Source organism: Equus asinus, chromosome 2, assembly GCF_041296235.1.
Source record: "Equus asinus isolate D_3611 breed Donkey chromosome 2, EquAss-T2T_v2, whole genome shotgun sequence".
In the NCBI taxonomy this organism is placed as follows: Eukaryota; Metazoa; Chordata; class Mammalia; order Perissodactyla; family Equidae; genus Equus; species Equus asinus.
In genome coordinates this window covers 101,800,602-101,825,048 of record NC_091791.1, presented here as the reverse complement: position 1 = coordinate 101,825,048, position 24,447 = coordinate 101,800,602, and the positions used below count along the sequence as shown (strand labels likewise).

The following is a 24,447-nucleotide window of genomic DNA, read 5'->3' as shown; positions in this document are numbered from 1 at the left end:
AGGCCACAGGTAGCTTTCACACTCCCTTCCTCATGCATGGAGAAGTCCCCAAGGCCCAATCTCGTGGGAGTCTGCTCAGCTGAGGGACATGTGAGGACACTGCCAGAAAGCACGTGGAGCACTTGAGCTGGTGCCACCTGAGGAGCAACCGAAGGATGTGCGAAAGTTTCGTATGAAAAGGGAAGACATGGCCACAGGGTCCACCATGGGGAGCAGTGGGAACCAGGACTTCCCTGTGCGGGGTGCACTCCAGCCACGATGGGCACGAGAGCTCGTGTTATATTCATAACTCTCTGACATGGCACTCTGTTATCCCCATTTTACAGACCAGGAACCAAGGCTCAAAAAGATGAAGTGGCTTATTCAAGACACACACTAGTAGTTGGCCAACAGAACTAAAACCTGGTGTGAAAGCCTGCGTCCTCCTCTCGACACGCACAGCTCATGTGAGCGGCTCCAGGCTGAGCAACGAGGTCCCGGGACTGGGTGCCCAGGAGGCTGCTGCCGAGGCCAAGATAAGGAGGTCTTTCTCACAGCTAGAACTGTCTGCAGGTGGACTGGAGTGCCCCGGGAAGAGCGAGCTTTTGGACACCAGACGTACGAACTGAGATCGGATGACCACTTGATAAGAATGGGAAGGAGACCTGTACACAGAAGGATCTCTCGTACCTCCTTCAAACCTAAGATTTTTCTAACGTAGACTTTTTTGGGAAACAAGAGAAGATTTGCACTTAGGAAAGCTACCTTATCTCCTGCCTTCAGCCTGTTTCCAGACATGTGACATTCTGTCGTTAGGGATGTGCTCACTTGAATCAAGGCAAGGACTAAAAAGAGGAATCTGAAGACCCGAGTTCTAATTCTTCCTCTCTTCCAAACCCAAACCAGCCGTGTTTCTTGGACAAGACACTTGACCTCTCTCTGCCTCAGTGACCTCATCTGTAAAATGGGTGGATGAATGGGACACCTAAGGCTCCTTCTGCCCTATGAGGCTGCGCTTCCAGGAGTCCTGGGTTACCGAACAAATGTCGCTTCACAACTCTAGCTTCCTAGCATCAGGAGCAGAGAGGCATTGTCAAGACAATATCTACTAGGATGACTTGGCCACATCTCTCTAGAGATACAGAGGTCCAAGGGAAGCAAAATATTTTCATACGCTAAACAGAGAGAGGTTCCTGTTCAGACAGGAAGTATCCCTTGAAAGAAAGATTCAAAATTCATTGGGGTTGAGCCCAAGCGGGAGAAGATAAAGGACAGAATCCTGAGACACATGGAGAGGACTATACTTCCAGAACCTGAGAAAGGAAGAGAGGTCGTTCTTGGAGACGTTCCATGTGTAGGATGTTGGCAGGAAATGTAAGTGGAAAAGGAAGGTGGGGCACCTGGTTCTAATTATACCAATGCCACCAAGTCACAGTATCTCTTGGGACAAGTGTCTTAACCACTCAGAGCTTCTGTCTCCCCATCTGTAAAGCAACAAAATTGGACAAAATGAGTAGTTGCCAAATTCACCTCTGCATCTGAGCCCTGTGAGAAGCTGGCAGGCCCACTCTCAGACCGGAAACCAGGATCTCAGGGTGAGGTCCAGAACACCATGGTCTCTAAAAGCTCCTGGGTGAGTCCACTGCAGATGTCTGAGCATGCGTATCTGGCATCCATGGAAATAGGTGACCTTTAAGCACCTTGCATTTCAAATTCTCTGACTCCAGCAAGTGAGTCTGTTTTCCCATCCTTCATCCCAGTCTCCCGGCACTTGAGGTTCTTCGTGGCAGTGAGTTACAATAAGGAGTAACCAGGGCTCTGCCCCCAGCGATTCTTCACATTAAACAGATGCTACAGTCCCTTTGATCCGTGCTCCATTATTCATAGTCATATCAGTTACTGAAATATTATCTTGACCACTACCGGGAAATGGAACAAATAAGACCCACCTCGTGAGCATCACCTCCCTTTGCTGTCCCCGCTGGAAGATGCCCTTTCCATTAGTAGCAGCTCAGATATCCCAGAATTGACAGACCAGCCCCCTTCTTGGGCTCAGAGAAGAAACAAAATGAGAGTGGAGGAGAGGGATGTCAATGCTCAGTGAAAGGAGGACAGACTCCTGGTCCTGTTGTCCGTCTGCCTCTCAGAGCCCCCTAGTCGAGGGAGAAGAAGATACCCTCATGGGAAGAGAACTGTCACTGCCCATTTATTTTTGAGACTTTACAGCTAAAGAGGTCTGGGAGAGACCTCAGCCTCAGTGGCATATTCAAGGAGTTTAATTCTCCATGTGGTTAAAAATATGAGGATAATTCTGATGACGAGGAGGAGGAGGATAGCTCACATTCAATTTATGGAGCCACTACTATATGCTGAGCACTTTGCATACATTTCCTTTATTCCATATTTAAAAAAAATACTATAAGTGAACATCCCCATAACCACACGCCCAGTAATTTCAATCATAAGTACATCTCCAACAGAAACGTGTGTGTATACAGACACACACACACATATATACATGTGTGTATATATATTCACCAAAAAATATGCTTTAGCATTTTAATGTCTGCTGCAGCTTTATTTTGGATAGAAAAAAAAAAGGAATAAACTCAAATGTCAACCAACAGTATGATGTATAAACAAACGGTGGCAGATTCACACAATAGAATACAACAGAACAATGAGAATAAGCTGACTCAACTACACAGGACAATGTGGATGAATCTCACAAATAAAGTGACAGCTAAAGAAACTGGACACAAGAATACATACTGTATGATTCCATTTATATAAAGTTGAAAACCAAGCAAAGCTAATGGATAGTGACAGAAGTCAGACAATTGGTTATCCTCAGGAGGGTTGGGTCCTGACTAGAACGGATATCGGGGGCTTCTAGGTGTGCTCACTTTGTGAACATTCATGGAGCTGTACATTTATGATTTGTTTGCTTGATTTATTCCTCAATAAATAGTTTACAAAAAAAAAAAAAGGAGGGTCACAAACTAAAATGGCCACAAAAGCCAGGTGAGCATGGTAAATGAGTGGGAGGAGTCAGGTATAAGACAATATGGAGTGAAGGGGACTCTGGCAAAAGGAAGAAATCATGCTCAGTTGAGAGAAGTCTGCTGCCTCTAGGCTCCAGCTAACAGCTGCCATGTGGGAATGCAAGCCAGTGTTGCCAGAACCGTCCAAGTTTCAAGAGAAACTGGAAATGCAGGACTTTTTTGGGAAGTTTCACAAGTTTTAGTTGGGATGCAAAGCAATGCAAAAAGTCGTATGCTCTGCGACGGCCAAACCAAACACCTCTGTGGGTGGCACGTGGCCCTGGGGCTACTGGTTTGCAACTTTTACCCTACAAGGTACTATGTAGATGAGAAGTTAAATGATTTACTTAAGGATTCACAGCTTGTAAGCTCTGGAGCTGAGGTTGGAACTCAAGCCCAGACTTGTCTGCTAGGACAAGTGACATCTAAGGTTAACCAAGGCACCTCCGCTCCTATTCTCAAAGCCTCCTTGAATCCGGTCGGGAAGAATGCTTTTCCTTCTCAACGATATTGTGGACTCCTTTGTCATCAGAGTCATCAAATCGATCCAAGCCAAAACACATGATGTGGAAAGAAGAAATCCTCTTCCTGATCAGGTATGGGACTTGGCCCCAATTGCCTTCAAATCTAGAAGGCAAGGCTATGTGGCCATCTTGTCCATTTCTCACCATCATTTCACTGCTCTCTGACTTATTTCTCTACTACCAGTCTCTCTTGATCCTTGCAATCTGAGGACCAACCTCATCCCTCTGCTCCAGGCCTCCGAGACCCAGTTCCTCTCCAGATCCACCAGCCTCATCTCTGTCTACTCCTTCTGCATCTGACGTCACCCTTTTTCTGCAAGATCTTCCCACCAGCAGATGCAGTAGCCATTTCCAACAGTCCCGCTCAGTCCATCTCCCTTCCCTTTCTCTCCCTGGAATATGGCCCCAGCCCAGGGCCCTAGTTTGGAACATCTGCTCCTCTCTCTGTTTTCTCATTCCATATCACTTCATTGTCAAAGCTCCAACCATCACCTCGACGATGATGTAAGATATGAATATCCTGGGGAGAGGAGAAAAATTTATGTAAAATAAATTGGAAGGTGTTTCTCCAAGCTTTTTAGTATCCTTTCCTGAAGTAAAAGGAAAGCTTGAAAAGAATTAAAGTATCCTTTTTTGCTGTAAATGACGACTACTACATTGAAGATATTCACATGAGGCTAACAGATTTTATTCCCAAGAGCAATTTAATACACTTATCAAACAAGGAGAGTTTTATTTTAAAAGATACACGTTATATATTTGTCCACTTAAGGTCCAATAAGAGAACTCACAAATGTAAGAGCAAAAAAGAGCAAAATGTATTTTTACCTCTGGCACTCTGGAATTTACATGCACACACACACTATCAAAGAACTGACACGCCAGAAATAGCCTGCAAAACCAGTGGGTCTAATTGTACCATTTGCAGACACAACTCAGTGTCTTTAAATCACCCAAATGACAAAACACCGTGGGTTAATAGCAATTACCTGATCTGGCTTGCCAATTTTTAGTTCACAGTTCTTGCCGTCACACAAATACTGCCACCCTTACATGACCCAAGAAGGGGAAAAAAAATCCATCTTTTTTGACAAATGATGTTCCTGTTCGTTTTGGTCCATAGCTTCCTGGGGGATATATCTGTCCTCCAACATTACCTTCAAATGGTTTGGGATGAACAAACAAGGCATACCGGCCATTGTCACCTGGCTCTGCCACATACCTTATACCCCACTCATCCAGAACCACTGGTTCTCTCCAGAACACAGCTCTCCACCTTTGCACACGTGGTTCCCTCTGCCTGGTCAGCCTCTCAACCCTTCCTACCTGTAATTCCTACTCATTGGTAAGCATTCGCCAACAGAAAACTCAGTCCCAGCTTGCTTTTAAAAAAGGGAAAACAGAGGAATTTGAGAAAATTTAGCTGGGAACTAACTAGAATGTGGCTCTACTCATACGTCCATGAAGGACTTACAAAATGTGTACATTTCCATATTGAACAGGAAGAGGTTAGAAGTATCTAAATTCGACACATTAAGGGGGATTCACTGTATTCATATATTTTCAGAACCTTTGGAAATCATAATGGAATTCTCTCTAATCTGATATTTTCTGGCAAAACCACCTCTCGACCTTGGCGATGAGGTGAATTTCTGGCGTTGGGCCGTGGTTGGGGTTAATGCCAAGGAGAAGCCAGGACTGAAGATACACAGGTCCTAGCTGCATGAACAGAAGCCAGTCACTGAATGACGTCAGCGTAATGTGACACTGGCTCTACGTGGGGAGATGTTTCCCATCGCACATTAGAGGGGAAAGTGTGACTTGCAAATGATGTCAAGCCAAATCTGCACAGCCAAAGACTGCCAGGATGATCCAGTAGGGCAGAAGTGTTCTCATGAGATTCGAAATCCCTTCTTCAGTGTAACCGAGGTCGACTGCGATAACAGTACCTGTAGCCCAAGAGCTAGAATTTAGGATTACTCCTAAATGCAGGCAGCTGTCCCAAATCCCTCGAATACATTCCCTCATTTAATACACAGAAAGAGCCAATAAGGCAGGTCCTCCCATTATTCCCACGTTACGACAGACACATGGAGACGTAGAGAGATGGCACAGCAGCAAGCCAGGCTCCAATGTTCCAGGCCGCGGAGCCTGAGCTCCTCACGTCCACGGCTTGTGGACCACCAAGGAGAATGCACACGTTGTTCTCTGCAGAATTCCACATTCAGCTGACTGGCTCCCATCCCCCCATCTCTACATCATCCACACACCCACACCACAGTGGGCCTCTGGATGGCTTGGGGTAATCCAATGCGGCCATTTTGACACAGCTGCTAGGACATGGAGGTTTTTATAGAAGGGAAGCTTTTTCACACAGTTGAAAATACAAACCTTTACACTTGCATCCTTATTATCCCCAAACAACATACAAGGGCGGCATTCTTACCCCATCCCTGACCCCTCCCCACACCTTGCCTACACCCCATTTCTCACTCTCACAACACTCTGACCCCAAGCTTTGACAAGTTCTCCATTTAGAGCAGCAACGGACAGCACAGAAGTCACAGGAGGGTAAGGATAGGAATGAGGATGAGGGTCTCTTGTTCATATTATTGTTACCCAAAAAACTGTTTTTACACATTCATTTCAAAACAACCATATCAAAATGACCTATTTGTTTGCTTGTGTCCATAGAACTAATATAGTATCTAGACCTTAGCAGATGCTCAATAAATGTTTACTGAATGAATAAAATTTTTAAAATACTCCCAACAATTGTAATGAAACACATCTCAACTTCTTCAACTATTTTAGATCGAGCAGGGGAAAAGCAGCCAGCAATATCTCCTCCTTTGGTTTGTATCAGAATCACCCAGCAATATCTCCTCCTTTGGTTTGTATCAGAATCACCTGGACGGCTTGTTAAAACACAAAGCCCTGAGCCTCACCCCCAGAGTGTCTGATTCAGTGGGTCTGGGGGAAAATTTCAAGAATGTGCATTTCTAACAAGTTTCCAGATGGTGCTGATGCTGCCAGCCTGGGAACCCTGTTTGAGAACCGCTGTCTTATAAGAATGATGGTCTTCTGAAATTCTACTGTCAACAGCCAAAACTGTATGGTGGCAGGACATTTTAAAACCACCAACACCATCTTTCTTTGGGTCAGAGTTCAACCAGGCAACGGAGGTGTGGAATGAAAACACTGTGTCTTTCCTAGCTTGGGCTCTGCACGCCGTGGGCCATCAGCCAGCGTTTGTGGATGAAACGCCTGAAGATAAGAACTCACATACTTGGTGATGCTGTACCCACCAGCTTTCCACAGACACAGGGAAATGGCGACAAATCCCAGTGTGCTGTTTGTCAACTGTAAATCATGTAAAGTCATTTAGAAGTTGAGGAGTAGAAATGAATTCCTTTTGTGGATGATGCGTTAAGTAACGGAAAGCTGCATGGAAATCAAATAGAGGTCTAGCCACTAGTTTGCTTCCTTTTTAACGCCATTAGGAACTCACTCTTCAAAAAGATCTACCGAGTTCAAACTACGTTTCAGATCATGCGCAAGGGCTGTGGCAGCATCTGACTTCAAGAAGCTCGGAAAACATTACGATCGTAACACTGGATCTCACCAGGAATCCAACGAAAGTTTACTATAATAACAAAGAATCGCTCCAAAGAGAAACAGCCATATTTGAGGTCCTTAAAATTTGTGGAAGTGTTGGAACAAACTGTACTTGATAAGGATGCCTTCTGGGTTCAATGGCAGAATTCCCCAAAGACACTAAAACCAATTTCTGTAGCAATTACCACACCTGAGTCACAGTTCACTTGTGTCAGACATTCCTTATTAAATGGCCCAGACAAAATCAGCTTCTTTGGGGGAAATGAAAAGATTGCATTTCCACTTACAGGTTCAGGAGAAGTGAGAAAAATCGGGAGGCAGTAGCCATTGGACCTGGTCCCACTCCTGCCTCCAAATACTTATGTGGCTCTTTGTCACTGAATTATGTGGCTGGCTCTCTGTTTCCTCATCTATAGAATGAAGAGATTGGTCTTAATGGATCTCCTAAATTTAAAAAAATCTATGTTCTATAAGAAAGTTAAGCGAAAGAGAAGTAAAGAGCAGAAAAGGAAAAACTTTGCTCTCAGCCAAGTCCTATTGCTGGAATAATTTCGGGTCCAAGATTTGCAGGCAAAAATATAAGTGAGGATCACGTCGCAACTGCAATTGACTTGTTATAAAACCGAGGCCAGCTAGGACTCGATCTTGGGTTGCCACTTTTCAACATGGCAAAAATACAGGCTCTCTCAGATGCTTCAGGAACGAATGAAGGCTTCTAGGATTCTGTCCTGCATCTCTCTCCCGCAACACAGAGGCAGCTTCTTCACAGCATCAGTCTCTGATTCCTCTTACCAGCTTCAGAGACTTTAATTTTTTTTTCCCAAAAGCAAAAGGCATTGGTCTATCTATGTTTAGAAATGTGCACAACAAATCAAGAAATAAATTCATATGTAAAGACCAGAAATGCTAGACTCCAAATCCAGGCAAACTTCCATTTTCACAAGCCTGTGAAGACAATATAAATAAATCAGGAGTCACACCTGCTGGCAGCAATTGCAAATCTCTCTCATTTTCTAAACAATGTTTCTTGTGCTGAAAGGCACATGTGGCGAGGGTTTCACCGTGCTCCGTTCTGGAACAGGGGTCTTTCTGTGTCTGTTTGAAACTGCACCTAAATTCAGAGAGAACCACCTACTTTGTTTACCTTTTTTATTATAATGTTGATGGTTGCTTTACTTCTCAAGTCATTATTTATTTCTGAGAAACTGATAACAATGACAAGTGAGGTAAACAAAGACTGGAACGATTTAAGAGCAAATTCTATGAATAAATTCATAATTGGTGCTTCAATAACCTACGCTGTGTAATACATCAACAGGATCTGCTCTCTCTCCCCAGGGGCTCTGCCCTAGGCCCCCGTCCCTCCGCCCCTGCCCCTCCAAAGCCCCCTTCTGCTTCCAGCTACTGCTACTGTTGCCTGGAAGCTGCTTACCTTCCATCTCTACCTGTCTATATCCCTCCTAGCTTTCTAGAAAACTCATACCCTCCATCCTCTATGGAACCTACCAGTGAGCCTCTGCCCCTCAATTTAAACAAACTGGGGCTGTCTCTGCAAACCTGGCTCTTTAGTTATGGAGTCTCTGTGGCATGCATCTCTGACCCATGCCTTATGCCTGGATCTCCGGGAACTGTTTACAGCCTTTCTCCCCAGCTGGAGCATGGACTCCCTCACACGGGGATGATGCCATTCTATTCTTCCTGCAGCCTCACTGCATCCACTCTGCATCATCATAGTTGTTCCATAATTATGAGCTCTGTGCAAAAACCCTCTTTTGTCCTCGTTTTTCTCCGGCACTTTGTTTACTCTGGAGTTGGCATTGTGATAGAGAACAAAGGCATTTATTTGATTGATTTCCAGCTCACACAGGCACCAACGTGAACATGGCCCCCGCCATGCATGTGGAGCCACTAAATATAGCTGCATACTTTTTAGTGCCATGAAATAAAGGTCAGTGACAATTCAGATTACAAAACCGTGTGCCAGATATGATCTCATTTTTGCACAATATACCCATACGTGTTGGAGTCTTCATGTCTGTGTGTGTTATTTGTTTGTACGTGGATCTATGCAAAGAAAAAAGACTGGAAGGCAATACACCAAAATGTGCACAGCATCCATCACTGGGTGCAGTAAATGGCGTAATTCCTATTTTCTTCTTTCTCTGGATTTCCCCCAAAATATTTACAATGAGCATATACTACTTTGGAGCCAGAGACAAATGTTAGGCTTCATTTTATACTTTTCTTAAGAGGCATAGAGAGGAGAACCGGAGATGTGAGTCACGTCACCATCAACCAAGCATCAGCTGCTAGATTTGGACCACCTACGGTGCCTGGTTAAGACACGTGGCAGAAGCCATGGACAGTTTTGCTTAAGGACCAGGAAACTAAATTTTCATCCTAACTGTTCCTAAGCATTCCATTACCCTTTCCTATGAACTTTCCCCCCGACCACAAGGGTTGGACCTCTTTGGGTCACTTCACTGAGACCGAGGGGAAGCGTGGAGCTTACCTCCAGTTTCAGAACTAGGCCAACCTCCACGGCCAGCCTCTCCTCCACCCGCAGGGCACGCCTGTACCCAGGGGCTTCTCCTTCAATGCCTCTCGCCATTTACATTCCAACAATGTAAAATGACGGATACTTTTAATACAAGAGACCCGTCATTTATTTATTAGCTGGGGACAGGCGCTGCAGCTGAGAAGGATGCATTATAAATCAACTCCTTTCTCAGCCATTAAAAATTAATACCGTTCATAATGTAGAACGTCAGTAATTTCTTTATTAGAGCAGAGCGTAATTTTTTTCTTTTCTTCCAGGTTTTGTTTTTACTTCCTCCCTTCCCTGAGGATGCTGTTTTTCCTAATGATTGGCTGGGTATAAATTACCCCAGGGAAGGGTAGGGGGGAATACAGCCTCTCAGACACAGAGGTTAAAGTGGAGGAGTGGACAAGAAGCTCTGGAGAAGAGGGCTCTGACAATTTCCCTTCAGTAATGCAGTCCTGCTGGAGCTGCGTTTCGCCTCATGGAGGCTTATTTATGACATTCCTCCTGTGTTTCTGACCCACCCTGCACCAACGTGGAAGGCATTTTATGTCCCTGATAGGCTAGAGGGAAAGGAATATATCAGGTGGGTAATTTCAGGTGTGTTTGGAGGTCTCTGCAGATTATTGCTGATGGTTGCTTCCTCACAAAGGGACCCCCATTGGCTTTTCTATTGTCTCCAAATTAACCTGATGCTCACCAAAAGAACACAAGGGTAGAAGCCCCGCCCCAGACCAGAAACCCTGCATACAGCACCACCTTAGGCCTGTGGTTCATGAATGCCCAGCAGACCAGATGATGCCTCCATATGCCAATAGGCTGATGGGCTGAGCCCTGCGAAGGCTTCCTGTCACATGGCAGCTCCAAGAAAAGCAAAACCTTGGAATGAGAAAGAGGGCAACTTCTGCACTCCCTGACTTCAGAGGGCGTAAAAGGAAGAAACTGCGTGTCTCCATCCACCTTATAACATTGAGGGGTTTGCAATGGTTGGGTCAACCAAGATGATCTTCTCAAGACCCATGTCAACAGGGGTGTAGAAAGGGGAAGGAGAGCTTTCCAACCTGCCCGCACTCCCCTCTGGCCAGTGCTCCTGGCTCTGCGGGGGCCTCAATGAGAGGAAGAGCATGGCCCCAGCCCAGGCTCCTGGCATTGATGTCTTTGTCAAACCAGCCATGACCGAGTTGAAACTCCTAAGTAACAAATCCTCTCAAATCCCCAAGCACATATTTAAAATCTATTTTCAGAATTACACTGAGCGTAATTCAACCAATCAATGAGCCATTAGGAGTTTAGTCCCAACACTTCTTCATTACCAGTGGCATTAGGGCTGCCCGACTCAGCAGAATGCAACGCGAAGAGCTGCTGCATCACCAGCAATTCCAGGTTTGGGACGAAAGCTAACATGGTGCCTGATGAGAGGCCCGGCCAGCAACAATCTGGGTGACAAATTAAGCTCCACAGCCACCAGGCACAGGAGAAAAGCAAGCTTGGCTGAAAAAGAGGCCCACTTGGCACCAAGGACTTTCATCCTCCTCCTTCCAGTGTAGCTCCTGCGTCCTCCAACACCTATCACGAGCTGGACCTTGCTCTGGGAGGCCTGCCTTCCACGCCTGTGGGTGGGAGTGAGGGGGCCTGCCTACATAGCAGCCACGGAGTGCTAGAAAGGGACTGCCTTCTGCTGACTCGACGGTGGGCACCCTGGGTCACCCACGCTAGCATCCGCCTGAAAATCTCCACGGTGATCCTCAGTCTCCCAGAAGGCAGGGATGCAGGCTGGAAGTGGAGGTCAGCTAATAGGGAGAGGAGGCAGCCCAGGCCGGAGAAATACGCATGTCCCTAAAGCCCTGAGCGTGAATCCTAGCTCTACCGCTGACCGGTGAGTGACCTCAGACGAGTCCTTTAACTTCCCTGGGTCTCAGTTTCCTCATCTGTAAAGTGGGAATCACACGCTCAACATTCCAGGCAGGTTCAACATAGAGAGAAAGACCTAATGCGGGAGGAGAGGGTGGTGGGCTCTGCCATAACCTGGTTCTGTCATCTCCTAGCTGTGAGACTACAGCAGATGCCTTCCCCTGCCCTGTGACTCAGTTTCCTCATCTAGGAAATGGGGAAAGTAACAGCACCTACATCATAGGGCTTTTACAAGGACTGAACAATTTATTATATGTAAACCGTTCTCAGTGCCCACCAGTAAGCACTACGCAGTGTAAGACTGTATGGTTCCTTCAATGGACTTCAAGTTCCGAGCCTGGCCCTTCGCAGGCGTTCATAAGTGTTCTTTCTCTTCTTTTCACCACTCCCCCTCTGACCCTCTCTTCACCAGACCCTGCTCCCACCTAAACTCTCCAGAAACCATGTTCCCAAAGGACCCCAGAGCAGCTCCCAGGAATTCACGCAGCTCGCTCAACCAAGATAACCGGATCCCACTAAAACCCCACAGAGAAATCTTCCTTTGCTCGGGCATGGAAGTATAGCCTTGAAAATGAGCAGGACGATTTAGCAGACCAGGACAGCAATGACGACAACCACAAATTACCAGCTTGCTCTCTCTAAGAGGTGAAGTAGGAGGAGTAAAATTCACACGAGGTCAACGTTCTCATCTCCCCCCTGCCACCTCTACCCCCAGAAGCCCCTGCTCACTCCTAGAAGAACAGGGGGCCGAATGACGAGGGGGGCACATGTTTTACCCTTGGAGAAGAACTGGGGTGGCAGGCACTGTCATTTCTAATGGTCATTTCCCCTTTCTTAGGGAGGAAGCCCCTGATTCTGTGGAGGTTTTCACTCCCCTCCAGGTGGCCATATGCCTCAGGGGAAGTGAGCTCCAGCCCCAAGCCCAGGGGGAAGTCTGGGGAAGCCCAAGGTGCTTGTGATAATCCCATTTTCTTTCTGGGTGATTGGTTTAGGAATAAACATATGACATAATTCTGGCCAATGGGACAAGAGGGAAAGACTGCTGGGGGCTTTGGGAAAAGGTTTTCTCAATTTCAATTGACCCACAAGAAGAGAGAACTCTGTGCTGCCCTGGTCCATGGTTGTGATGCCCGGAGCTGCTGCAACCATTTTGTAACCATGAGGGCAGTCAGCTTGGTGGTAAAGCAAAACACAGAAAGGCAGAGGCAAGAGAATCAGAGAAAAGCAGAACTAGGGTCCTAATGTACTTCACCAGGAACCTCCCCTGTTTGTGCAATAATCAATTTTCTTCTTGTTTAAGCCCAGTGGGTCAGGATTGTCTAGTACTTTCAGTCAAAAGAGTCTCAACTGGTACAATCTGAGATATGTGCACAAAGATATGAGCAAGACCCATATATGTATACATTTGTGTCTGGAGGTCTCATGTATAAGTTTGCTGAGAAAGAGTGAATGGGCTGTGTACACATGTACAAGAACAAGCAAAAAGCAAGTCACTTGAACAGGCAGGCCTTAAAACCCTAACTATAGAGGGTACCACACAGGCATAGACATACAAGTAACTCAGTGTGAGGCAGCTGGGCAGGTATACAGAGGAGCAGGGAGGCCTGTGGGCACTGTAGTTTCAAGAGAATAATGTTTGCTGACAAAGAGGAGAATAAAACAAAGAAAAAAAACAAGGGGCCAGCCTGGTGGTGTAGTGGTTAAGTTTATGCACTCTGCTTTGTTGGCCCAGGGTTCATGGGTTTGGATCCCAGGCATGGACCTACACCAGCTCTTCAAGCCACACTGTGACAGCATCCCACATACAAAATAGAGGAAGATTGGCACGATCTTCAGTGACAATCTTCCTCAAGCAGAAGGAGGAAGATTGGCAACAGATGTTAGCTCAGGGCCAATCTTCTTCACCAAAAAAAAAAAAAAAAAAAACCCAAAAACAAACAAACAAAGAATCCTGCCATGAATCTCTCTGCCATCCCCTCATTGAGCCCACAGCTTTTCAGTCTCATTAACCCAAAAGGAAATTGGCCTGAGCTCTCTGCTCATCTGCATCGATCATTTCCTGACAACCAACATCTTACCATCCTGACTCCTAAGAGCAACTCTGTGGCTGTGGATCTGGCTGTTAAATGCTATTCCTCAAGAGTTAGGGGAGAGAAGTTGTTGGAGAGAAGGATTCTTATCTTTTCAGAAATAACTTCAAGCTTTGAAAACCTCTATTTTTGACACCAAAAAGCTGGTTTCCCCCAAAAGTACATTTGAATCAGAAATTGCAACAATAGTTGTAAAAATATTGTTGTCAAGGCAAGGATGATCATGTAGATGCCACTTAGGCAGGTTGACAGAGCCCTTTCCAATTCTCCTGCCACTTCATCTCAAAAAGTACCAGCTCAGGTAGTCAGCTTTTCTTATCTCAAGTTTAGATAGGGTGGATGCCTCTGAGCATCACGCAGTCACTGGGCTGGTTAGGCTGGGACCAGGGTCTATGACCACTCACACTCATTTCACTTTCTTTTCTAATGAAAAATGTGCCCGTATCACCAAGGCCTCAGTCCACTTTCCCAGTTGGATAGATCCCGCCCTGCCCACTCCATGCCAAGATCATCATATTCCCTTCTGGAAATGAAGAGGTGCTCTGACTTTCCACACAATGACTTAGAAACTGTGGCCTGGGAGATAGCACCTTACTTCTTGGATCGTGCATTTCTCCTTAGGACCAGCTCCCTGAGACCCCGATCCTAAGTGGCAGATCTGCCTGGAAACCAGGAATGCAGTGAACATCTGGCATCTTCAGATCTGGGAGTTTAGGAAGTGTTAGAGCCACCTGCAAGAGCTTCCAGGCAGAGAACAACGGACAAAGACCCCTGATCTATTTGAATTAAGGGCACTCAGGGCTCTTCCAGAATCCTGAAGAATGCCACCACCCCAACTCTGGGCATCCCCACAGAACACAGCCACTTCCTGTCCCTCCCGGAGGCTTGGGAAGAAATGTAACAGTGCACGTGCCCACCGGGTTCGGGCCCATCTGGACCCTCTCTCAGATGAGTTACTACATTTGCTGGGCAGGCAAAAAACAGAACCCAAAGCCCCAGAACAGCCAGAATGTGATGCACTGAACATCTGTGTCCACGGAGATGCTAATGCATTTACTTCAAAAATCAGGCTCAGTGGCTCAACAAACCTGGTAAATGCTGCGGCCCCCAAGGCCCCTCTTGCAAAGCTGCAATGACCTTTGCCATTAAAGGCTCTCAGAACCCCACAGTAAAAAAAACTTATTCAATTCAGGTTTCCCCAAACTTGTTTGACCATGGAACACTGTTTTTGAGAAACGCTTATTAACGTCCCTCAGAAAACAATTTTGGAAACCCTGCATTAAAGGCAGCTGGGGAGAAGATGGGAGGGCAGTTGGACTCTGGGTTTCTCGGCTCAGAGGTGGGTAGAGCCTGGGTTTTCAGTTGTTGACCATTAAGAATATAGCACAATGATAATGAGACCTCCCAGCCTCTCTGGCACATCTCGCATCAGGAGTAAGTATGACTCATGTGTTCATTCATAGGAAATGAAGATGATGACCATTTTCTCCTGGAAAAGGGCTTCTGGAAAGAGAATACTAATGGGATCACCACTAAAATAGAGCCTCCTGCTGCCCCTAAGGATGACGGGAATGTCTTTTTCCCCTTTTCCTGCCTTTTAGCCTCTGCCCATAAAATAGGGATTGTCTCCTTGGAGACACGAGAAGTAACCCCCAGCCCTTCCCTCACACTGTGTTCTTGGCTTCTCCCTGTGAAAAGTGAGTGATTGATCTGATGGGGAAGATGGGCAGTCCGTCATCTATCGTTATCCTTCTCTGCTGGGCAGGGCTAATGCTGAAAAGGGAGAAATCTCCCCGCAAGTGTGGTTTTCCAGGGAGCCCCTAAGCTTCTTGACTTGCGAAAGATGAGGCCGACCATGATCCTCCATGCAACTGTATAGACAGCATCCGCTCTGTAGACCCAACTCCTGTGTGTGCATCCCAAGTTCAAGACTTAGGAGAGGTATCAAGAAGCCCATTTTGGCTTTAAGTTCAAACAACCTGCTTAAGTCTAGCAATAAAGTTCAACTTTTGATTCCTAACTGAACCCCATGTGTATTTCTCAGCTGGTTCAAAATTATCACCCTTAAAAACCCGAGTATAGACTGGATGCCTGAATCCAGGTGCAGGAGAAGAGTAAAGACATCTCTGGAAAACCTTGAGCTGGAGAGGATCTCTAGAGGGGAGCTAGTCCTCCCACTTCTTGAAGACAAGACTGAGGCTTTGCAAAACATGCCAAGAAGACAAGTAATCCTTCTGTTTCCAGGGCGCTGGGCAGGAAATGAAGGACCCAGCCCACATCTTCCTCACTTTCAGCTGTTGGGTACCACTTCTCCCAGGCTCATGTTCCCCCACAAGATGACATTAGTCCAGGCTGGCTGGGGTCTTACCATCCTTCACCTCCTCCACCATGAAGCACAGGCTTACCCCCCAAGTACTTTTTCTAAGCCAATTACCATGTATTTACAGTGAGCATAATTATACCTAATTACTTAATTATCATGACTGAATGCAGCTACTAACTTTGAGTATGTGACTATGGCAGGGAAGCACAGAACAGATGAGCTCATGATATCCAACAGGAAAGCAGGTTGTTTAGCTCAGGAAGATGGATGTCTGTCCTTCTGGACCAGTGGGTTACAGCTCCAAAGTGCCTGCTCAGGAACATCTAGGGTTTTCAGATAATTTAGGGGAAATGGCATCATTTGATTTTTTTTCTTCCTGGGATAGGGGGAAAAATGACTAAATGTCATGCTTGGATTATGCCTAGATCTGAGAGCCATGGGTATCAGGACCAAGCAGAGGTTCATCTCTAGGACCTCAGGACAGGCTCAAGCACATGGGCACAGGACTTATTGCCTTGACTCCCAAGATATCCCATTCTGGCATCATCTGGCTCTTTCTAGAAAGAAAGGAAACTGGTAATGTGTCTGAGCAATCCTTTCCTCCTTGGGCTTCCCAAACCTAGCATCACAGGATTCTCAGGGGTCTGCTACTTATTCTAATTGGATCTGAAAATAGGATTGGAGAAAAATCCAAGGGGAGCAATCTTTAATTTATGTTCATTTAACACATTCTATGAAAGACTGCCTGGCAAGCAGGGCCTGGAGATCCCCAAGTGGTGAGCAAGGCTAAGGCAAAATACCACTATTGCCTTCACCAAGATGTGACCTACAGTTGCCCTAAAGGGGACTATCAAGATCCAACCAGCAGAATAAAGGAGGAGACGCATCAGAATTGCCCACCCCGACACGGGTCCTACTCCCCCAATGTCACATTGAGCCAAGCCTGCCTCCTAAATCAACCACGGGGAACAAACAGCAGTCCCCAGTATGCCAGCTCCTCTTTTCAGCTGCACTCCCAGAGGAGAAGCTCCCAGCCCAGCCCCGTAACCAGATCCTCTTCCTTCCACCAGGCAAGTCCATCAGGACTTCTACTAGAGAAAAACCTAGAAAGGCTTGTTCTGCAGTAGCAGCAGCTGCTGCTGCTGCCTCTACTACTGGTTCCAGGAGGGGCCCCAGCCTCCCAGACAAAGGAGCCCATTTCCCATATTTCATCTGCGAGTCCATTATGCTGAGCTAAGAGGCTGGGAATAAACACCCATCGTTACCCTGTGCTAAGCGATGTTTGTTAGTATAGAAGGTGACAGAAATCTCTATCATGCCGATGCACTATTAATACTGCATTATGCACACAGGCTCTGTGCTCCCCACTGCAGCTGGGAAATTGGCCTTGGCAGCTCCTCTTCCAGAAAAGGTAAGCTACATGGCCTACTGGCCCAGGAGAGAAGGGGGAAGACAAGTCACACACTTCTGATGAAGGAACCACTGGTCCCGGCTAAAGGGACGCAGTCGCCAGACCTTGTAGTTCCAGCTTTGGTTATCTTTGTGGAAGTCCTTGCTCTGTAGGTTGGTATGCTAAGGGGATGCATCAAGCAATTGCCCTGGGGAAAAGGGAGTGAGGTCAGGACCTCCAAACAACTGCAATGTAGCCAAAGAGGCACAAGGAAGGGTGGTCCTCGCCTCTAGCCCAGGGCCCACTGCAGAGTGCCTGGCACTGACCAGACTCAAAGAGTGTTTGTTGACTGACTGAGGGATGAAGGAGAAAAGAGAGTTGGAGGCAACCAACACAGATGGGGTATTCGTTGCCTAGTGAGAGCGAGGGGCTATGAAGAAGACCCCAGGACAGAGGGCCAGGTCATCTGGGGTGGATGAGTGACAGATCAAGGGAAGCAGCATGAAGAGGTTGCCAGCCAGGAGGGGCTGGAGGTTGAATGCACACTTGTGGTTCAAAGTGCAGAGACTCACGTGGAAAAGGCAATCAGTGTGCGAGGCCTGAAAGGCCAGAGCCAGCTCGAAAATGACACCTGGGAAAAGAGGAGGCAGTAGCAAGGCTTCAGGGAAACCAAAAAAGAGAAGGCTTCAGATGCCAGAAGAGATGAGGGCCAGTGGCGGGTCGGGGTTGGCACCATGGAGAATCACTGTAGGTTCTGAGACGCTGTGAAGACATGAGCACACTGGTGAGTCCACCAAGGGGCCAGTTTTGTAGTGAACGTGGCAGCTGACCTCTGACCAATGACAAGATAGAAGTGAAGGATGCTCGCTCTTAGTCCATGTGAATATCCAAGAATTATACAGTCATCAGTTGCTAGTATAGTTTAGAGCAGAAGAGAAGGTATCTACTTGCACACACATGTGTACACGCACACACACACTCTCCAGAAAGCACACAAAGTAGGCAGTTGTGCATTGACAAGTGCCAAGAGATTCTTGGACAGGAGCTGATCGGTGGAGGCCAGTCTAATACGAGACGAAAAGGACCTGTCTGGGTCCAGCCACTTGGGAAGACAGTTTGGCAAGTTCTTACAAAGCTAAACATACTCTTACCATACGATCCAGCAATCACGCATGTAGGTATTTATGCAAATGAGCAGAAAACTTATGTCCATGCAAAATCTGCACACAAATATTTATAGCAGCTTTATTCATAATTGCCCAAACTAGGAAGTAACCAAGATGTCTGCTGTGGGGTTGAGTGGTGTTTTCCTCCAAAATAAAAACATGTTCAAGTTCGAACCCCCAGTACCTTAGAATGTGACCTTATTTAGAAATAGGGTCGGGGCTGGCCCCGTGGCCGAGTGGTTAAGTTCACGCGTTACGCTGCAGGCGGCCCAGTGTTTCATTGGTTCGAATCCTGGGCGCGGACACGGCACTACTCATCAAACCACGCTGAGGCAGTGTCCCACATGCCACAACTAGAAGGACCCATAACGAATAATATACAACTATGTACCGGGGGGCTTTGGGGAGAAAAAGGAAAAAATAAAATTTTTAAACAAAAAAAAAGAAATAGGGTCATCGTAGATGTAATTAGTTAAGTCAAGATGAGGTGAGACTGGAGTAAGTTGGGCCGGTGTTCTTGTAATACAGCCATGTGCAGACAGACACAGGGAGAACACCATGTGAGGACAGAGGACTGGAGTGACGTGGCTGCAAGCTAAGGGACACCAGCAAGCCACCAGAAGCTAAGGAGAGACAAGGAAGGATTTCCCTACAGATTTGGGAGGGAGCATGGCCCACTGCACCTTGATTTTAGACTTGCAGCCTCTAGAACTGTGAGACGACAAATTTCTGCTGTTTGCAGCCACCCAGTTTGTGGTACTTTGTCTCAGTAGTCCTCAGGAACAAACACAACGTCCTTCAATAGGTGAACAGATAACAAACCATGGTACATCTAAATAACGAAGTATTATTCAGCGACTAAAAAGAAACGAGCAACCAAGCCACAAAAAGAAACAGGAGAACCTAAAATGCATATTGCTAAGTGAAAGAAGCCAATCCAAAAAGGCTACACAGGGTGTGACCCCAGCTATATGACATCTGGGAAAGGCAACGCTATGGAGACTGTAAGAGGATCAGTGGTGGCCTGGGCTGCGGAGGGGATGAACAGGCAACCACGGAGGAGTTTTAGGGCAGTGACACTGTTCTGTGTGACATTGTGATGGGGGATACATGACACGACGATTTTATAAAAACCCATAGAACTGGACGGCACAAAGGTGAGCCCTCCTGTAAAGTGTGGACTTCAGCTAATGATGCTATATCAACATTCGTTCATCAATTGTAACAAACATGCCACACTAATGCAAGACGTTCGTAATAGGGGAAACTGTGGTGGGGAAGCGTGAAGGGCTATGTGGGAACTCTCTGTTCTTGCTGCTTAATTTTTCTGTAAACCTAAACCTGCTCTAAAAAATTTTAAAAAATAAATAAATAACCTGACTTAACCCCTGGGCCAAGTAATCCTTTATCTGAAGGCAACCACGGTCCCTTGGGGACTTGATTCCATGGAGAATTCAGAAAGGGGGATAAGTGTCGACAGTCAGACCAAGGCTGACCCAGCCTCATGATGACGGGACCTTCAGCCACAGTTCTCCAGGAATCCCAACCCTGAACAGCCTCTCCACGAAGCTGTCCTTATCCTGGAAGCAGGGAGAAAAGCGAGGTTCCGCAAAACAACAAAACCATCCTCATTCCTCAACAGCCGCCTTCGCTAAGTTCAAGAGGTACAGAGTGAGCACCATGGACCACTGGGATCCTGGGCAATGTGATTGCATAGGGAAAGGATGGAGGCTGGAGTCAGTAAGTCTGGGTTTTAATCTCAGCCTCTCTCTTAACAGTTGTATGATCTGGAACAAATCTCTTAAGCTCGCTGAGCCTTGGTTTCTTTATCTATAGAATGGGTATAGCAGCCTCTCCCTTAGAGAGCAGGTGAAAGATTGCATGAGACAAAAACAGTGGGTGGAGAGGAGGCTGTCGGTGCAGATCAAGGACCTTGCCCGCTGTCTGTGACATCTCTAGAGAGCTGGGCCGAGGAGTGAAGACAGACTCACCAGGCATCATCTGACACACAGTTGGTATCTTCTCTGACCCTAGTTCCATATTGTTTTCTACAGAAAATGAAGAATTATGACACATAAGAGCTACATCTTGGAACGAACTCAAAGTCAGGTTTGGGAAATAGAACACATATTAGAGAAGTGACAGGACGACCTAAGATTTGACTCAGTCCTTCAAGACCAGTGCATGGCATTACTCTAAGCCATGGGTTCCCAGGAGGGAAAGGTCACTTCGTGATCCATGAGCCTACCAAGAGGTTGGAAATGAGCCAGTGTTGAATGATGAACAGGGTGTAAAAAGGAAGGAAAAGGTGTGGGGTGAGGTGGGGGCCAGAGGGAGACGGGCATTTCAAGCAGGAATTACACTAAGGTAGCAGGTGGACTGTGGGATTGGAGATCTGGAAAGAAGTGACTAGGGATGAAGGCTGGTGAGTCATCAGCAGAAAGGTGAAAGGTGAGAACACAGGGCTCCATGAACGGTCCCAAGGGGGCAGATGGTGCCTCCTGCATCTTGGAGACCAGCTCTGGTGGGCAGTAAGCCCCTGAGAGCAGAGACTATGCGTTTCTTCTTCCCCACTGTTTCCAGAGCCCGAAAGAAGGCCAGACACAAACCCTCAATAAATATTTATTGGATAGATGAAAGGGAGAAAAATCAGCACTGTGTGAGTGACTCGGATGCTAACGAAGAAGAGAGACTCAAAGGAACATGGTCAAGTTTTGCAAAGAGATGAAGGATGGAGAACTTGGGGGTTCCAGGGGAAATGGGAAGAGAAATGGAGCTGCAGGACGGGAACTTAAAGAGGGCTACTGGTGAGCAGAAGAAGCAAACAGCAGTATCCGGAGCGGGAGGTGAGGAAACGATGGGCTGACAGGATGCGGAGAGCTCTGTGAGCAGGCCCATGGGGAGCAGGAGAGATCAGGATGGAGAGATGGGGAGGGCTGACTCTTGGAAGGGAGGCACCATTTTCTCTGAGATAGAGACAAGCTGTGAATCAAGGCAGACGACCTGAGCTGGAGTCAGAGGGAGAGAAGGAGGAGACAGATTAGCTCCTCCAGATGACCTCGGCTTTCTCCACCGAGGGGCAAAGTTGTCTTCGGAGAATAGAGCCCTCCAACTGTCCTAAGGGAAAGAGCCACAGTGGGACTCCTGAGACAGCAGCTGGCAGTCCAGCCCAGAACACGCACGACTACTGCAGCCGAGCTGTCACAAGGGTGACAAAGGTAACAGGGGCCCAACGTCGCTACAAATACCTCACCACTTCTCCCAGTGAGCCATCTAGACTGGCCCTTTGGTGTGTCATTCTGTAGGATCCAGCCACTAGGAGGGCTGCATCCATTTCCTGATGCTTTTGAGAACAGGGGGCTTTAAATAAAGAAGGAAGTGGCCTTTATTAGGCTTCGGATTCCACAGACATTACTGGGTAGGAGCATCTTTATTTGGCACTTTCAGAATCCCTGGAAAGGCTGCATAAATTCAGAACAAAGACAATGCCAATTGCAGAGCACTCGTTGGGAGTGTAGGAAGGAGGACATGAGCATCTGATAAGGAACTATACCAGGTGATCTGTAAATACCCTTGCAGCCCTGACATGCTATGAAAAATGCTGTGGACCAGATTGAAGACAGATAGAAAGCGAGAAGCGAGGAGAGGAGCAGCATCTTAATTGCTCCAGTCAGAAAAGTCCGCCATTTATGAGACACACATGCGTGAAGAAAGAAAAGCTCTTTTGTGCTAAATCCATCACTAGCGGGACTTGGGGAAACAATGGGTGAAGTCAGGTAGCACTAGGGCCCTGCAATTTCTTCCCACATCACACGTTTTTAAATGGGACAAGGAAGGGAATCAGACAGGAGCACCCCTGGGGGACCCACAATATGAGCATTTCTGCTCCCTTAATCCTTGTTCTTGCCACCCCCCAAAGGAGTGACCCCGGCCATGTCTGCAGCGTCATAAATGCTCTCCGCTTATTTATCTGCCAAGGCGCATGTGGTTTTAATTATTTATGATGGTGTCTCCTCGCACACAGGGATGTGTCTTGGAGTCACTTCCCTCGACTGATGGAGCCTTTGTAATCAGAGACCTGCGGCCTCAGCCTGTAAATCTCGGCGAGGAGCTCCCTTTCACTGTCCGTGTGAGTCAGCCATGGATTCGCAGAGGGAAGATTAGCCAAATCCAGTTACAAGACTCCTGCACATGGCTTGTCATTGCCACACACGTTCTCTGAAAACAATTAAGAGCCATCCTCTGTCCACTGATAGGACAAAACAGACCGCTCCCCTGAAAAGGACACTTTCCCTAATGTCAGAGGGTTCTGACCATCTGCAATCATCTCATGATTTTCTTCCCATAAGGTTTGGCTTGTTCCCTATTCCTTCAAGTCTTGGTCAATAAACCTGCTTCCCCTCCATCTCCACTGACCCCTTCTTGTTCACACAGAACTACTGTCTGGATCCTTGGAAATGCCCCTATGTGGTTTTCCTAGATTCACCCCACGTGGAAATTGTGCTAACAGCCTGGTGTCAGGAGCTCACCAGCACAGGTACGACCCGGAGATCACACTGTACCAGGAGCTGAGTATCCTCACTGTTCGTAGATTCCATATTTACGAATTCGCCTACTCAATAAAATTTATGTGGGACCCACTACCAAGACTCAAGGCTCTCTCCTGGTCATTCACCAACATATGAGGAGCAGTGAACAATTTGTCACCCGACACACACCTTCCCAGCTGAGGTTGAACAAGGCCATGCTCTGCCTTCGGGTTTCAACTCTTGCACTGCAAACAAGTGTCTTTTTTATGGTCTATTTGATGCCCCACTTTTTCTTGCATGTTTGTGCTTTTTGTTGGTGATTTCACTGTGTGAAGTGGCCCCGAAGCATAGGGCAAAAGGGCTGTCTAGTGGTCCTAAGAACAAGAAGGCTGCAGTGGCCTCCTGGAGAAAGCAGGTATGTTAGATCAGACACGTGTTAAATAAGCTTTGTTCAGGCGTAGGTCATAGTGCTGTTGGCCCTGAGGGCAACGCTAACAAACCAGCAATACATATCAAATAAAGTGTTTTCAAACAGAAACACAAGTAAAACAAGGTTATGGATTATCACTTGATAAAACTGTTGTGACCAGACCCACACAGGAACCTAACCCTCTCTTTCCCTTAGGAACAGTGGCTTAGTGTTTGCTCACTCAGTGCTCACAGTGCCTTTACAGAGCACAACTACCGTGAACAATGACAACCAACTGTATATTCAACACAGCAATGCCCAAGCCTGTGTTCCAATCCAATGTCACTCTAGAGAACGCAGCAGGGTCAACCCTAGACCGAGCTTGGACCCATGCTACCACCACAGAAGGCCCTTCCTCCCAGCCACACCCAGCTCTGTCCAAATAAACCTGATCTGAGGCAGAACCACTCTTTGCACTATGTTCTCCACTCTTTATCTGAAACTCAGATATCTTTCTTCCCTTGCCCAGCCATGGTCCAGAACCCAGGTATCCTTCCTCTAACTGATACTGACAGGGAGTGTGTCTGATAAACACTGAGACAGATTCTGGAGGACACCCAAGGTTGGGAGGCAAATGATGACCTTACTCTGACTCAAGCCCAGTCCTTCCCACCATGGCAATCCTCTCGCTAAAAGTCAGACCCAGAAAAACAGAAGCAGAGGTCGATGGGGTAGCCAATGCCCAGTCTGCTATAAGATGAACCAGTGGGAGCAGCAAGAGTTCTGTGAGCTACAAAGAGGTGGCCTGAGTACAGAGACCTCAGGCAGGGGGAGAGCAGGATCAGAGGCATTGCTCTGAGTCTGACCTCGGGACCAGCTGAGAGAAGAAGAGAATGGATGGCAGAAGCCCAGAGACAGGCAA

The 24,447-nt window shown here is 47.0% G+C and overlaps 1 protein-coding gene across 8 annotated transcripts in view; it reads right to left on the bottom strand.

Annotated features, from left to right (window-relative positions):
* Window positions 1-24,447, bottom strand: part of NTRK3 (neurotrophic receptor tyrosine kinase 3) — a 367,286-nt gene that overhangs the window by 129,692 nt on the left and 213,147 nt on the right. The window lies entirely within an intron of this gene.